The 14,463-nt window shown below is 36.1% G+C and overlaps 1 protein-coding gene across 1 annotated transcript in view; it reads right to left on the bottom strand.

The window, feature by feature from the left end:
• RHOBTB1 (Rho related BTB domain containing 1) overlaps positions 1 to 14,463 on the bottom strand; it is a 114,463-nt gene that overhangs the window by 97,793 nt on the left and 2,207 nt on the right. The window contains exon 2 of the mRNA XM_079793637.1: positions 5,359 to 5,459. The gene's annotated coding sequence lies outside the window, so the exon portion shown is untranslated. The remainder of the gene's footprint in view (positions 1 to 5,358; positions 5,460 to 14,463) is intronic.

Genomic DNA, 14,463 nt, shown 5'->3' with positions numbered 1-14,463 from the left:
AATCCACCTTTTCCTAAAAAAAAAAAAATTCTCACTGGGAAATTCCATGTATAATATGTACATTTTCGTTTTTCTTCTAAATTAATTTTATTGAAGTAAGTCTAAGGTGGTTTTTGTTTGTTTATTGAGGTAATGGAAGTAATTTGAGCTTCCTCTGCTAATAAAAAGTACCCACACATTATAGTTATTCTTTACAATGAGAACCCATGGCCATGATAAAACCCCAAGGCAATGTAAAAAATAATACTAATAATGAAAATAATAAATGTTACCATTTATTCACTGCTAATATACAGGGTTGGGCAAAAATAGGTTTATGTAAATAGGTTGTGACTATGTAAAACATGGAGTTTATTCTTGTATTATTAACTATTGTATTATTTTTCATATGAACAACTGTAGACCTACTTTTGCCACACTCTATGTCATATGCTGTATGTCTCATTTAATTCTCTCAATAGCCCTCTGAGGTTATTTTATGTCTATTAAACAGATGAGGAAACTGAGCTCAGAGAAGTCAGGCAAATTATTCAAGGTCACGCAGCTTAAAGGTTATAAAGCTAAAATTCAAACTCAGGTCTGTTTGCCCTAAATTTTTTGCATTAAACAGGTTTCTCATCCTTAAAATGTTTTAACATTAAGTTAAAACTATATTATTGCAGAATCTTATATTAACTAGACCATATTTCCTAGCCATGTATTCAAACACCAGTTTATTTTATAAAGTAAATGATCATCAGGAGACTCCTGAGCCATTACTATCAGCAGAATTTAAAAAGTAATAGTCACATGGTACTCTAAGTTACTTTTTATTTGTCTTTTCCTATTTTCTTCTAACATCTAAAAAGGTAAAAATTAAATGATAGCCCATGAACTTTGATACAGTTCTATCTATGAGTCTGCTAGACTAGTCAAGTATTAAGTGGGTCATTCCTGAATGCACTTGAAAATTGGCCACCCCAAGTAGATGACTTAGCAGATAGGCATGACTATGCCATGGTGGGCTTACTGAATTGCTTTTAGTACTCAGTTCTAATACCATGGGGGTGATTTGGAGTTCCTTTTGAAATAAATAATGATGACAATAACAATGTAGTTATTTTAATGCTAGAGGCCCGATGCATGAAGATTCGTGCAAGAATTGGGCCTTCCTTCCCCTGGCTGTCGGCACTGCCTTTGCTCTGGCCGGAACTGCCTTTTCACCTTGCCATGCTGCCCAGAGGCCCGGAGCGGCTGGGGTGGTGCGGAACACCTGCATCATCGCCATAGCGACAACGCAAGCGTCCCACCCCTGGCTGCTTGGCGTCTGCATATGCAAATTAACCCGCCATCTTTGTTGGGTTAATTTGCATACTCACTCCTGATTGGCTGGTGGGCATCACGCAGGTATGGTCAATTAGCATGTTACTCTTTTATTAGATTGATTTTTTTGAGGATCTACTGTGTATCAGACACTATACTCATTACATATATTACTTCACTTTACTCCAGGGTTTTTCAATCTTAGTACTATTGATCTATTGGGCCAGGTGACACTTTGTTGTTGGGGGCTATCCTGCTAGGAGATTAGCAATATTTCTGGCCTCTACTCCCCAGATGCCAGCATCACACCCATACTCTCCAGTTGCAACAGCCCAAACTATCTTCAGACATTACTAAATGTCTCCTGTTGGTCAAAATCACCCCCAATTGAGAACCTTTTTTATTTTGTCAGTAATTCTAGGAGGTTGGTACTATTAGGCTAATAATATTGCTGGTGAGGATTCTGTGGCTCTTTGAGGTTTAAGTAAAATGTCTGTAGTCTCACAGTTAGTAAATTATAGAGCTGGAATGTGCATAAGTTGCCTGCCTCTTGAATGCTGTTACTGTGGTTGAAACACCCAAGAGAAGATGTGCCCTCCTTCTCACTCTCCTTACTCCTGTATGACATCACAGGGTTGGAGCAGTGGGAAGGAAGAGAGGGTGCACATGACATAGTGCACAGAACTTTTTTTGTATCATGATCTTTTATTCAACAGATTAATTCCATTTTAATTGGAATTCTGGAAACTAATGAAAAAAATTACAAGTGTTAAATGGTCTATTCTCAGGGTTTTTGAATGCCTGATTTAATTTTAACCAATTAATATGCCATTATGGGGGAGTATTACTTTGAGAATCAATATTACACTAAACACTAATATTTTATTCAGTATTAAAAATTTATACAAATGGTAATACAAGTGCTTTATTCCTACTTTCTTTAAATGAGAAGAAATGCTTCCTTAGGGCGATCCCAACTCCAAAGAAAATGTTATTTTCCTTGAAGAGTATTGGTATTATGCTTTCTGTAGATCATTGCTTAAATGAATCAATAAGATTTAATTGAATAAAATTTGTTTATTTTTTATAAAGTGTCTGCTTTTTTCAGCATATCAAAAATTGTTTTCTATTTTATACCTATATGTCATGTTAAGGTGACAACATTATTGTCCAATACTGCTAAAAAGGACAAATAACTGTTATAATCCTGATTTTAGGAAATTACTCCTTCCTCCCTTCCTATCTCCCCACCCTATTTCCTCTCTTTTTTTTCTACTTGGTACTCTACTTCTGATTCAGATAATCTTGGGCTGGAATTTGAACCTAAATGTATCCAAACTTCACATTTTATAACTTCTTTGCAAAGAGGAACTAATAAACTTAGATAAATTAAACTAGATCTAGATAAACATCTACTAATCACACCTAGAAATAGTTCAGTTAGGCGTGATTTCAAAACTGAATTTCAAATCTACTTTCCAAATTGTGTTCCTGTGTGCCTTTCCCAGCATCTGGCCTTGCTGTGCTCTCTGATTTTAGACTCTGGTCCCACTACATGGATCCTATGGCTCTTTTCTACCTGCCACTCCCCCCCTCACCCCCCACATGCCTCCATTTATTCTGTCCTGTTTCTACTCTCCTAGCTTCAGTAGCTTTTTCAGGTTTCCAAGCTGGGGTAGCACTGAGAGATTTCCATAGCTTCGATCTAATAAAGGCGTATATAGGTGTTTTTTTTTTAATTACTCATGTACTTTAATTCCCAACTTCTCAAATATTTGAAAGCTATGAAAAAGATACCTTTTATAACATCCCTAACTTTGTTAAATATTATACTCTGTTCCTCAGTGTTAGACATGTTTTGCTCCTTATTTTAGAGATCTCCAATTTGGTTGGTCAGATCAATCAGTTAATATGCACATACCTTGAAAAAGGTACTCTTTAGGAAAAGGTTGCTTGAAATTCTAAAGGCACTATTAGAAATAAAAAACTACTATGCAAAATCAAAGCAAAAATAACTGTTGAATAAATTAAGCTAACTGAAAAATTAGAAATTGGTGGTATGTTCAGCATAGTAATCCCCATTACAAATAAAAAAATTTAAACAAAAAAATACATTTAATGGGTTGACTCTTCTAAAATATTGATTGGATTTAATAAGCATTTTATGCATATGGCTATTCTGAAAGTTCTTTTAAAAATGAAAGACCAGTGCCTTTATGAGAAGTATTATTACATGAAAATATTTGAATCTGGATTATGAAAATTAGGACTTGAGAATTTAACATGTGTGCATAAAATGCAAATGGATTTAATTAACTGAATACCCATAAGACAGAACTTCTTCAAATAAGCAATTACTTTAGGGACTAATAGTGTAAATAGGATCGTGATTCATTAGCACAAATACCCATCTGAGAGAAGGATCAGCAAATTTTATCTTTTAAGTTATTTATGCACACATGGTAATATCTCTTAATTAAGGGCTTCAGTTAATTTAAAAATCTTTCGATAGTTTGTTCATGAGCTTGGCTGACGTTTACCTTTGCAAACACATTTATTTATAGGTAGATAATATATGGTGTTTTAAACATTTATTTTCAATCTCATGTACACTTTTTAGATGCAGAATAAACTATTTTCAATGAACCTCAGGCACTTTACAAGCTCCTACATACATCTAATCTATATGCTAATAACAAAATATTCATATGATTTATTATAACAGGTCTCCTTAAGGATTTTCTACTTTGTAATGTTTTGTTGAAGTTACTGTGTGTAGTTTAAAGTAATAAAAGCCACATTTGTTTAAAAGTTATCTATAATTCAGCCTTTTCACAAATTCAGATATGCCCACCTTCCTAATTCGTTAGAATAAATGAAATTTTACAGTATTCACAGTTATACATATATAGAGAAGTTTTCTCTTAAATTTGCATTAGAACATACAAAGAAAAATAATGAAGAGTGAAAATAAATGTTTTGTGGGTAGACAAAGGAGATGAACTATCTCAAACCATTGTAAGTCCTTTAGTACAATACTCTGGTAAATGAAGTCAATATAGGGCCCTTTCTTCAAAAGTTGATTTTGTTTACTTGGAATGTCTCAGTTTTAATCACTTGCAAAATGATGATAAGATTTCCTATTAAAGGCAGTCAGTCCCTAGGCTAAAAGGGGTAGATGCTCCAAACTAGGGCATCTGGGAGAAGGGAAGAGCCACCACATAGCCATCTGGCATTTCTAAATTATCCTTGTATATGGCCATGACTTTTAAGAGTCCACATGTCCATTTTCTGCACAAGATGCTACTGTGAAAATTAATGAAGGGAATCCTCATTTAAAATGGAGTCAGGAGGCAAGAAGAGGGAGCTGTCACTTACTACCATTCCATGCCCAGATCCCAACAGGAAGCACTGTCATGATACCTCAGTAGGAAGAGACGCCTGAAAATCCATACTACTTTACAATTCCAGCGGGAGGAAGGAAGGTTTCCTTCCTTATCCACAATTCAGCCAATGAGAAACTGTCAACACCCTGAACTCACACTTACCTTGAATGGTCTTTCAAAACAGCCCCTTCCAAATTCCTCCTTTTTTTTTTTCTAAAAAGTAATGTTCCTCTCTTTTGCTAGTTGGACTTGCCTAGTTTTTGCTGTAGCGTGCTTGTCCCCAATTGCAATTCTCTGCTATTCTCAAATAAATTCATTTTGCTGGTAAAATACCTGGTTGTTTTATTTTTTAGGACATTATTCACTAAATAATTTTAGAATGTGTATAAAGTGGGTAGGTAAATTATGTTATTTTAATGATTAAAACAGATATGTAGGTCAAAATGACTCAAATTCTAAACCAGGTAAAACATTAAACTATAATTTATAAAACACATAATTGAACTGGAAAATGAAATATTCCCTTTTTTAAATGAAGTATTTTAAAGACAAATTTGGATATTATTCATAAGTCATCTTCACACAAGTAGCATTTCCATTTCTTTAGTAAATATTGTGAGAAAATTAGACGAAGAGGAAAGTAAATTCTGTTACCAAAATCAGTACTTACCATAGAAAGAGGGAAAAGAAACATCAATTCCATTTTCATAACTTAATCAAGAATACTTGCTGAAAGAGGCCTTTTCCACGGCTTTTTGATTGTTACAAAACCTGGGAAGGGGATACAAGTGTGGAATGTTTCATTATCAAGAAGAAAACTGCTCAAACAGTACTAATTTCTTATGTCAGTGATTATTTTCTGAATGAGAGCTATATGCTATTTACAAATCAATCAGCTGCCCACAAGTGTTTGACCAAGAAGAGCAACTACTGCCATTAGAGAGAAAGTCTTGGGGTCCAGTCCCACTCAGTCTTTGTCTTAGTGAACCTTAAGCCTTTAACGTCACTGAGGGTCAGTTTCCTCATCAGGCGGGAGTAATATTATCAGCTATTCAAGGGACTCTCCTGATGATGAGATAAGATGTGTGGAAAGACATTTACTTTGCAGTAAAAGTATTTATATATGCCATGACTCTTTAGCTTGAGAATTTGAGGTGGCTTCCAAAAAGAAAAATAATGACATGTGAATAAAAATAAGCAAATAGGGTTGAGAGTAAAAAAGGAGGAAGTATATATGCGACATATGTTGGTCAGTAATTGAGCCGATTGAAGTTATAATTTGGATTTGAATATCTTGGTAATTTTGGTAAGAGGGAAACGATTTGTTCTATAACTCATGTTATTAGAAAGGAGAAAATATATCACTCACCCTAAAGAAACCAAGTATTTTATCTTTCTGACATGAAATTCATAGAAAAGAAATTTTCATGTCAAACATTATACAGAGAAATTGAGATAAAATGGACTGTTCTACTTAACAAGAGCAGGACTGACTACCTACTATGAAAACTAAAGGCCAAAACAGTACTTTTGCTTGGAGGTAGTTATTATTGCTATACAACTTGTATTTCTCCTAGAGACAAACCTGAAGCTTGAATTAGGGGAATCCTAGATATAAACCCACTAACTCTCAATTAGCAAATCATCCAACTCTCTTTCCTTGTTGTGCCTTCCTAACCAACACATGAGGGGTTTCTTAAGTCATGTTCTCAGTAGAGGAGGAGTTTCTGAATGAAGCCACTGATTGCTGCTCACTAATAAATAGGGGCTAGAACTGTACCTCCCACCTCTTCTCTCCATCACTGCAGCTCCCCACAACACACAACACACATCCAACTGATTATGGCTACTATGCCCACACAAAGCTCTATTTTTGATATGACAATGGCCACTGTCCACCATCTACCATCAAGGCAATGGCTTCCCATCTCATGTACTCCCTGCTTCCAATTTTCATCATTTCCCAGATTTCCTGATTATTTGTTTTCTTCCTAAACTTCATGCTTTTTCACTTAAATTAAAAATTCTAACAACTCTCCAATCATTGTAGGATCAAGTCTAAAACTTTTTAGCAGAACTTTCTAAGACCTGAGATCAGCATATTTATCATTGTCATAGCAGAAATTCACCATCCACCATATACCGACCTTTCTAGAACTATGAAACCATTTTGCCTCATTGTTCCTACTCTTTCCAAAAGCTGTTTCCTGCCTCCATGACTTTGGTTAGTAGCTTTCTGCTGTCTGAAATGTTCATCTTTTAACACCCAGTTCAAATACCACCTCTTTCAGGGCTCGTTTGGAATTCCTGAGTAAGAATTCATTGTACCCTCCTCTATATACCCAAGGATGCTTAGTTGTACCCTTACTACAAAAATCTCATTTCTAGAACTCTGGCTTTATTTTGTATAGTTATATACAGTAGTGCTAAGAGCTCTCAAAAGTTTATAATCTAGTAGGGAAACCCTGTTTTATTTAAATTTCTGACTTTCATAGGGTAATATTTAATGATTGAATATTGTGCGTGCTCTATAAATAACAGAGGATTAGGTGATTTTTAAGGACACCATTCTAGAAATTTTTTTCTAAATAAGTGAAATAGCAATACTGTTCACATTTGAAACACAAAAGAAATGAAAGGAGAGATTAGGGATGGAAAATGACTTCCTGGTGCCTATCCTAGTGGCTGGCACATGTAAGATAGTTCAATATTTGTTGAATGAATAAGTACTTACTCATTTCCTCATCTCTCTCCCAGCTGTGCGCCCCCCTCTTCCCAATCTCTCCCTCTTTATAGCCTAACTAAGGCAAATAATTACTGAGGCTTGTCTACATTTTCTTACCTCTTGTTTGCAGTTCATACTACATCAATCCGACCTCTGCCTTACCACATTGCTCACGGTGCTGAGATGTTGACTTCCACTCTGCTATGTCTGGGTGGACTCACTTTATAACCTTTCTTTAGACAGTCTTATCCATCTATGGATCATATCGATCATAGACAGACCTATGAATGTGAAGATGAGTCATAAGTTTCTATCCAAACCCCAGAGTTCTCTGACAAGCTCCACACCCATAATCAAATGACTGCTTGCTCTGACCTGTGATGTAGTCAAGACTTAAACTCAACATGTCTGACACTGAATTTAGCATTTATCTTTGCAAACTTGTTCCCTGACACTTTCTCAGAAGATGGCTCATTAGTTTTATCTCCTATATATCTCTTGAATCTATTGACTTTTTGAAAGTCACCAATATCCCAACCTTCTTCCCCTAGGAAAAGCTACCAGTGTATCTCAGCTGAAACAGTTCAGTTGGTCTACATAACTTTTACCCCTTGCCAACCAATACTCTGCATTATAGCCTGAAAATTTTTTCTTTTGGAAATATAAAATTGACAAAAAACAACAACATACCCTATGCTAGGATCAAGGCATATTCTTTGATATGGCTAAAAAGCCTTTTGTTGTGATGGCACCTGATTACATCTTTAGATTGGAGATGTTTGCCCCTGCTCTCGGTACTGCATCTAACTTGAGAGTTCCTTGTCTCTCACATTACCCCTGAACTCTTCTGCTTTCTATACATCGTGGCTTTCCAATACATCATGACTTCTGCCTATACTCCTTATCTAGTTAGTGGCTCCTGTACATTATTCAGATCTCATTTTCTAGACCCTTGTATTTCTCCTTTGTAGAATTTAGAATAGTTTCAGTTTCATACTTATTTGTGTCATTCTGTTACTGCCTGTCTTCCCCATCAGCATTTAGGCTAAATGAGAGCAGTGAATGCCTGATGCAATTCATTGCATCCTAGCAATGTCTGTCACATAGTGAATGCTCATAAAGATGACTTTACTGAAAGCATAACTATATGAAATGAACATGAAAATAAACAGATATAAATTTAGTGAGAAAAAATGTAAACTTAGCCTACTGTTTAAAAATTCTAAAGATAAGCACAGTATTGAGATCAGTGCAAGACCACTAAAAGTTTTTGATGGATTTAAGAAATTAAAATAGGAGGCTGAAGCAACTGGTTTTAGCATATAAGATATATGCTAAGATATGAAAATAGTATTTTTCAATCCTATTCTTGCCAATTTTTGCCACTGCATATATGGAACAAGAGCCATTGCATGGAGAAGAAGAGAGATTAAGACTAGAGACATGCTGGGGAGGCAACGGAGAGAAGAGATTTAAAAAATGTTTAAGTGTCTTGATTGTGGATATTCTGCTGGTTGTGTTTTTTTTTTTTTTGTATCCTTGATTCTAAAATCCATGCCATTACATGAAATATAATTGTCTCTTTTTTCACCTGGTGACAGAATTCTAGCAACTATATCAGGATCACAACAAATAGATAAAATGAAAATGTTGCATAAGTTGTTTTCCCTCAGTTAACTTACAAATACAGACCCCCCAATAATGAAACACAAAGTTTGTATATTAGAATGTATCAGTTATAAATGTACTCCTGCAATTATGAGACTAAAAACATTCTGCATGGAAATATGAAATGCCATCTGATTTTGATTTAACAAAGGCGGGAAAACACATCTCATTTAAGAATGACAAATAAAGCTGCCATTGTGATCCATTTATAGCGCCTTAGAGAATGCCTCAAATCCACATAATGTTCTGAGAAGCTAGTTATTATATTTGCTCTCTCAAAAGAGAGAAGGCAAAAAAGTCCCCAATGGACTTCTATCTAAGGAAACTAAGGTTAGCTAGAATAACTTGCATTAGTCAGTGTCCTAGGTGCATACCCCTTAAAGGGAAGAATGGAAGTTTCAGGCCTTTCATTTAAATAGTGTATAACAATAGAAAAACTGGAATGTTGCAGGGATTGGTGGGGGTGAAAAAAAAAAAAAAAGGAGAAAAACCTTTGTCTTCCTTGTCTTTCCCCCTCTTCCCTCCCCTAAAATCTATGAGGTTGTTACTGACTTGATGAGGCTTCTTTTTGCCATGCCTAATGCTAACAAAAAATTAGAGTCATAAAAATCTCAATTATAAATACCTAAAGTGCTGTTTATTTTTAAACATTTTATTATGGGTTATTTTAGGCTTGGGTACAAGGGCACTTGCTAAAAACAAACATTGGAACTATAATCTCTATTCCTTATCACTATACTCAGGTTTCTTTCTTTTAAGGAGCAGTTTGCTATTTTAAATACATGTACATATATTCATATTAAGTTTATATAAAATATCACCCTTTGTAAGGTATAGCTAATTATTTTATTTCTCCTTCACACTGGCTGCTAATAAACTGAGAACAAATTTGTTACTATCTTTTAGCAATAGTGTTGAATTTTGTGGCATGAATTTTGAGTATGAATTTCTTTCCTGGTCCCAACTTCGTTTTCAGCCTTATTTTTGACTTTGGACACATTTTTCCTTTTTGAAAAATATTTTATATTGCTATATGATATATTTTTAGTACCCTTTCTCTATAAGCCTAAATCATTTCCAGTATATACTAGTAAATAAAATATACAGCATTTATAGGTAGCCTTTTTTTCCTTTGGAGGGTTGCAAAATTTCCCAAGGTAACATATAATTTAGCTCAGTATTTCACTGTTGTTGTTGTTTACTATTTAGCTACTTACTAGAGGCCCAGTGCAAGAAATTCATTCACTCGGGGGGGGGGGGGGTCCCTCAACCCGGCCTGCACCCTCTCACAGTCTGGGAGCCCTCGGGGGATGTCCAACTGCCGACTTAGGCCTGCTCCCCTAAGCCAGCAGTTGGGGAGTGGGCCTAAGCTGGCAGTTGGACATCCTTAGTGCTGCAGTGGAGGCGGGAGAGGCTCCCGCCACAGCCGCTGCGCTTGCCAGCCATGAGCCTGACTTCTGGCTGAGCGGTGCTCCCCCTGTGGGAGCGCACTGACCAGCAGGGGTCAGCTCCTGAGTTGAACATCTGCCCCCTAGTGGTCAGTGCATGTCATAGCAACCGGTTGTTCTGCCGTTTGGTCAATTTGCATATTAGCCTTTTATTACATAGGATTATTACATAGGATACATTCATGTTTAGGGCTAAGTTTTCTAGCCTGAGTTCCATGGACTCTCAAGTTAGATGACAATTTCTTTGCATGTAAATATATATATTAAGGAGGGGTTTTATGATTTTAACCCAATTCTGAGAGGTGAATTTGACCTAAAAGATTAAAAACTACTTCGTTATAGTGGAATAATCCTAGAAGACCAGGTCTTGGTTTTTTGACATTCAACAAATAATTAGCAAGATATTTATTAAGTACTTACAAAGCTCCTGGCACTATATAAATACTCAGAAAACAGCAGTAAACATAGAGAGTTGACCTCTGACCTCAGGGCATTTCTAGTCCAGTGGTGATGAGGGAAGATAGAAGATAAAGATAAAATAACTGGATGGCTATGTACAGTAACAGAACAGAGTAATGTAATAGAAACTGAATGAGATTGGGTGTTCAGAAAGACCTCTCTGAGGAGTCATCTTATCTAGGCCAATCAGGTTTGGAGGGAAGAGCATTCCAAAGAGAAGGATCAGCTAATGCAAAAACTCTAATGGAGATCCAAGCTTGGTATAATCTATAGCTCTTCTAGAAAATATGAATGGTAGATCTCCAAATCTACTTTTCAAATTCATTTTTAATATTTCAATCTAGATATAGCAGACTAATGGTATTTTGCATGAAGGTTAGATATCTTTTTCTTGTTTTCATTTTCTGTTTTTTAAAAGTTATATTTCCTAATGTGAGGGAAAGGTATCCTCAGAAAAAGAGTCTGGTGTATTTTATTGTCCATTAAATTAATAAATATGTGAGTCTATCATCTTTAAGACACTGTGGGGGATGCCTTCAAGGTGCTCAGCACAGAACAAATAAATATAACTGCCAAATATAACTGCCATATATGTAACCATATATGTAAGCCCAGACAGAGTAAGTAGCTTGAAGATCCAGCCTCTGCTGTTTACCACTGCAAATGACTATAGTGTCCCTAAGAGTTCTGGCAGTTTGGAATCCATGGAATAATATGAGAGTTCTCTATCATGATTGTACATATGGCTTTGCTACAAGGTAACAGATGCCCATCATACCTAGAAAACCAGTTTTCATCCTTTCTGCTCCTTGTTAGATTTAAACACATTGAACTCCTCCCCAAATATCTTTTGTTAAAAAAAAATTCTCTTAAGAAAAAGGAATCCTCATACACTGCTGGTGGGAATGTAAATTGGTTCAGCCACTTTGGAAAGTAGTATGGGAGATCCTCAGAAAATTAAGAATGGAGCTATCATATGTCCCAGCAAGTCCTCTTCTGGATATCTACCTGAAAAATTTGAAAGCATTGATTCATAAAGATATATGTACCCCTGCATCCATTGCAGCATTACTCATGGTAGCCAAGACATGGAAACAACCTAAGTGTCCTTCAGTGGATAATTGGATAAAGAAGATGTGACACACACACACACACACACACACACACACACACACACACACACTATGGAATATTACTCAGACATAAAAAGGATGAAATATTGCCATTTGCAACAACTTGAATGAATCTTGAGAATATCATGCTAAATAAAATAAGCCAGAAGGAAAAGGACAAGAAGCATATTATTTCACTTATATGTGAGATATAAAGCAGAAAACAACAAATGAACAAACAAAACAAACTCATAGACACAAACAAAATGGTGGTTACCAGAGGGGAAAGGGAGATAAGAGGATAGAGGGGTTCAAATATATGGTGATGAATGGAGACTAGACTTTGGGTGGTTAGCACACAATGCAATATACAAATGATGTATTATAGAAGTGTACACCTGAAGCTTACGTAATGTTATTAACCAATGTCACTCCAATACATTTAATTTAAAAAATCCTCTTAGAAGGAACCTTGGAAAATTCAAAACACAAAAATTATCATTGGACCTCATTGTGATATCTCCAAACCATTAGATTGAGAAATCACTAAAGATGTTTGTTAAAATTTAGTTGTTTGGGTCTAATCTCTGACCTATTAATTGAGAACTGTGCTACAAACAATCTAGTTTTTTTTAAATAAAAGCTTTCAGATGACTTTTATGGCCTTTAAAGTTTAAGAACTTTTTTATGGGACGTAACACTCTAGCAAGGATTGCTATCTAAGAAAAAAAAGTTATTTTCGTCCTTAAAAACAAGCCATCATCATTTGGAGTTCAAAATATCAATTATCCTATAAATGTATCTTAAACCTATCATACTGGTATTAAATGATCTGCACTGTAGATTTTCCATTTGGAACTTCCAAGCATTTAAACAGAGTTGGTAAACTAATGATAGGTATGAAAAGGCTTGCCTGATGGATCATTAAAATAGTAAATGAGTCGCTGAAATTTATGGAGACGATATGGAATTTAAAATAAATTATCTGATGTAGGATGTCCTGCTCTGTGCCAGTGCTGCTGCTCAGCATTGGTCTGGGCCAGTGGTCGGCACACTCATTAGTCAGCAGAGCCAAATACCAACAGGACAACGATGGAACTTTCTTTTGAGAGCCAAATTTTTTAAACTTAAACTTCTTCTAGCGCCACTTCTTCAAAATAGACTCGCCCAGGCCGAAAACTGACTTATGCACATGGGCCACGAAGTTTCAATCGCACTGTACGTGCGCACCTGCACGTGGTGTTTTGTGGAAGAGCCACACTCAAGGGGCCAAAGAGCTGCATGTGGCTCGCGAGCCGCAGTTTGCCGACCACTGGTCTGGGAAATGTAAGGCTCTTTGGAATTTCTGGAAGAAAGCATCATTGTCCAAAGCTTCCCACTCCTATAGTTTAGTTGGTCCCCAAGTTTTTTATTGAGGAAGGTGAAAAGAGCGCTGGTCTGGAAGTCAGGAGGCACAGGGTCTATACTTGAGGGTTCTATGTTTTTCTGAGCTTCAATCTTCTCGTCAATAAAACAGCGGTGTAGATTATTAACTGTTCTTAATCTTATCTTCCAAACCTAAGTTTCTGTTATTGTTGAAGTCAGTTTTCTCTGCTGTAAAATCTGAGGGTTGGAAAATTTGCAGTGTACCTTTGGTCCCGTGTGTCCGAGGGCATGTCTCTATTACTATACTTGGAAACCCATTCATAGTTCAGGCTCACTCTAACATGGGTGGGGAACATCCAGAAATCACTTGGTCTGGCCCTGCCAAGGCATTAGGGGTGAGTTAATTAAATGTTTGACCAAATATAGCAGGCTAATTTTTAAGTTGATAATTTTGTATGGCCCACGAATGCTGGTGTAAATATCCAAATAGCCCTTGGCAGAATAAAGGTTCCCTACCCCTGCAACAGTTTAAGATTGGTGATACTTCATTTAGATTATCCCAAGAAAGGGGAAGTATATTGCCACATGCCCTTATAAGAGATAATTATTCATTCAACATATACTTATTGATCACTTACTATGTGATATTTATCACCGTAGTGGGCCCTGGGAATACAATAATGAAAAAAGTCAGACAAAAAGAGTTCTGGCCTCATTCTACTTACACTCTAATGGGGGATTTATAAATAAATTAACTGCAGCTTGTAATCAGTGTTCTAAGGGATCACTAAGGGTTAGGGTAGCGAATAACAGAAACCTGAAAAGTGTTTTGGAAAAGCCTCTTGGAGGAGGTGATATTTACTTAGATGTAAAGGAAGATGAAAGATAAATTAGGTAGGACATTGGAGGAAAAGGCAGAAGAGAGTATATTCTGAAACCCTGTGGGAGGAGCAGTTCATCTGCTTGAAAACCAAAATCCTGAGTTCCTTCCATCTCTG

Source organism: Cnephaeus nilssonii, assembly GCF_951640355.1.
Source record: "Cnephaeus nilssonii genome assembly, chromosome: 16".
Taxonomy (NCBI): domain Eukaryota; kingdom Metazoa; phylum Chordata; class Mammalia; order Chiroptera; family Vespertilionidae; genus Cnephaeus; species Cnephaeus nilssonii.
The sequence above is the reverse complement of the archived record's forward strand: the minus strand, read 5'-3'. Positions and strand labels throughout refer to the sequence as shown.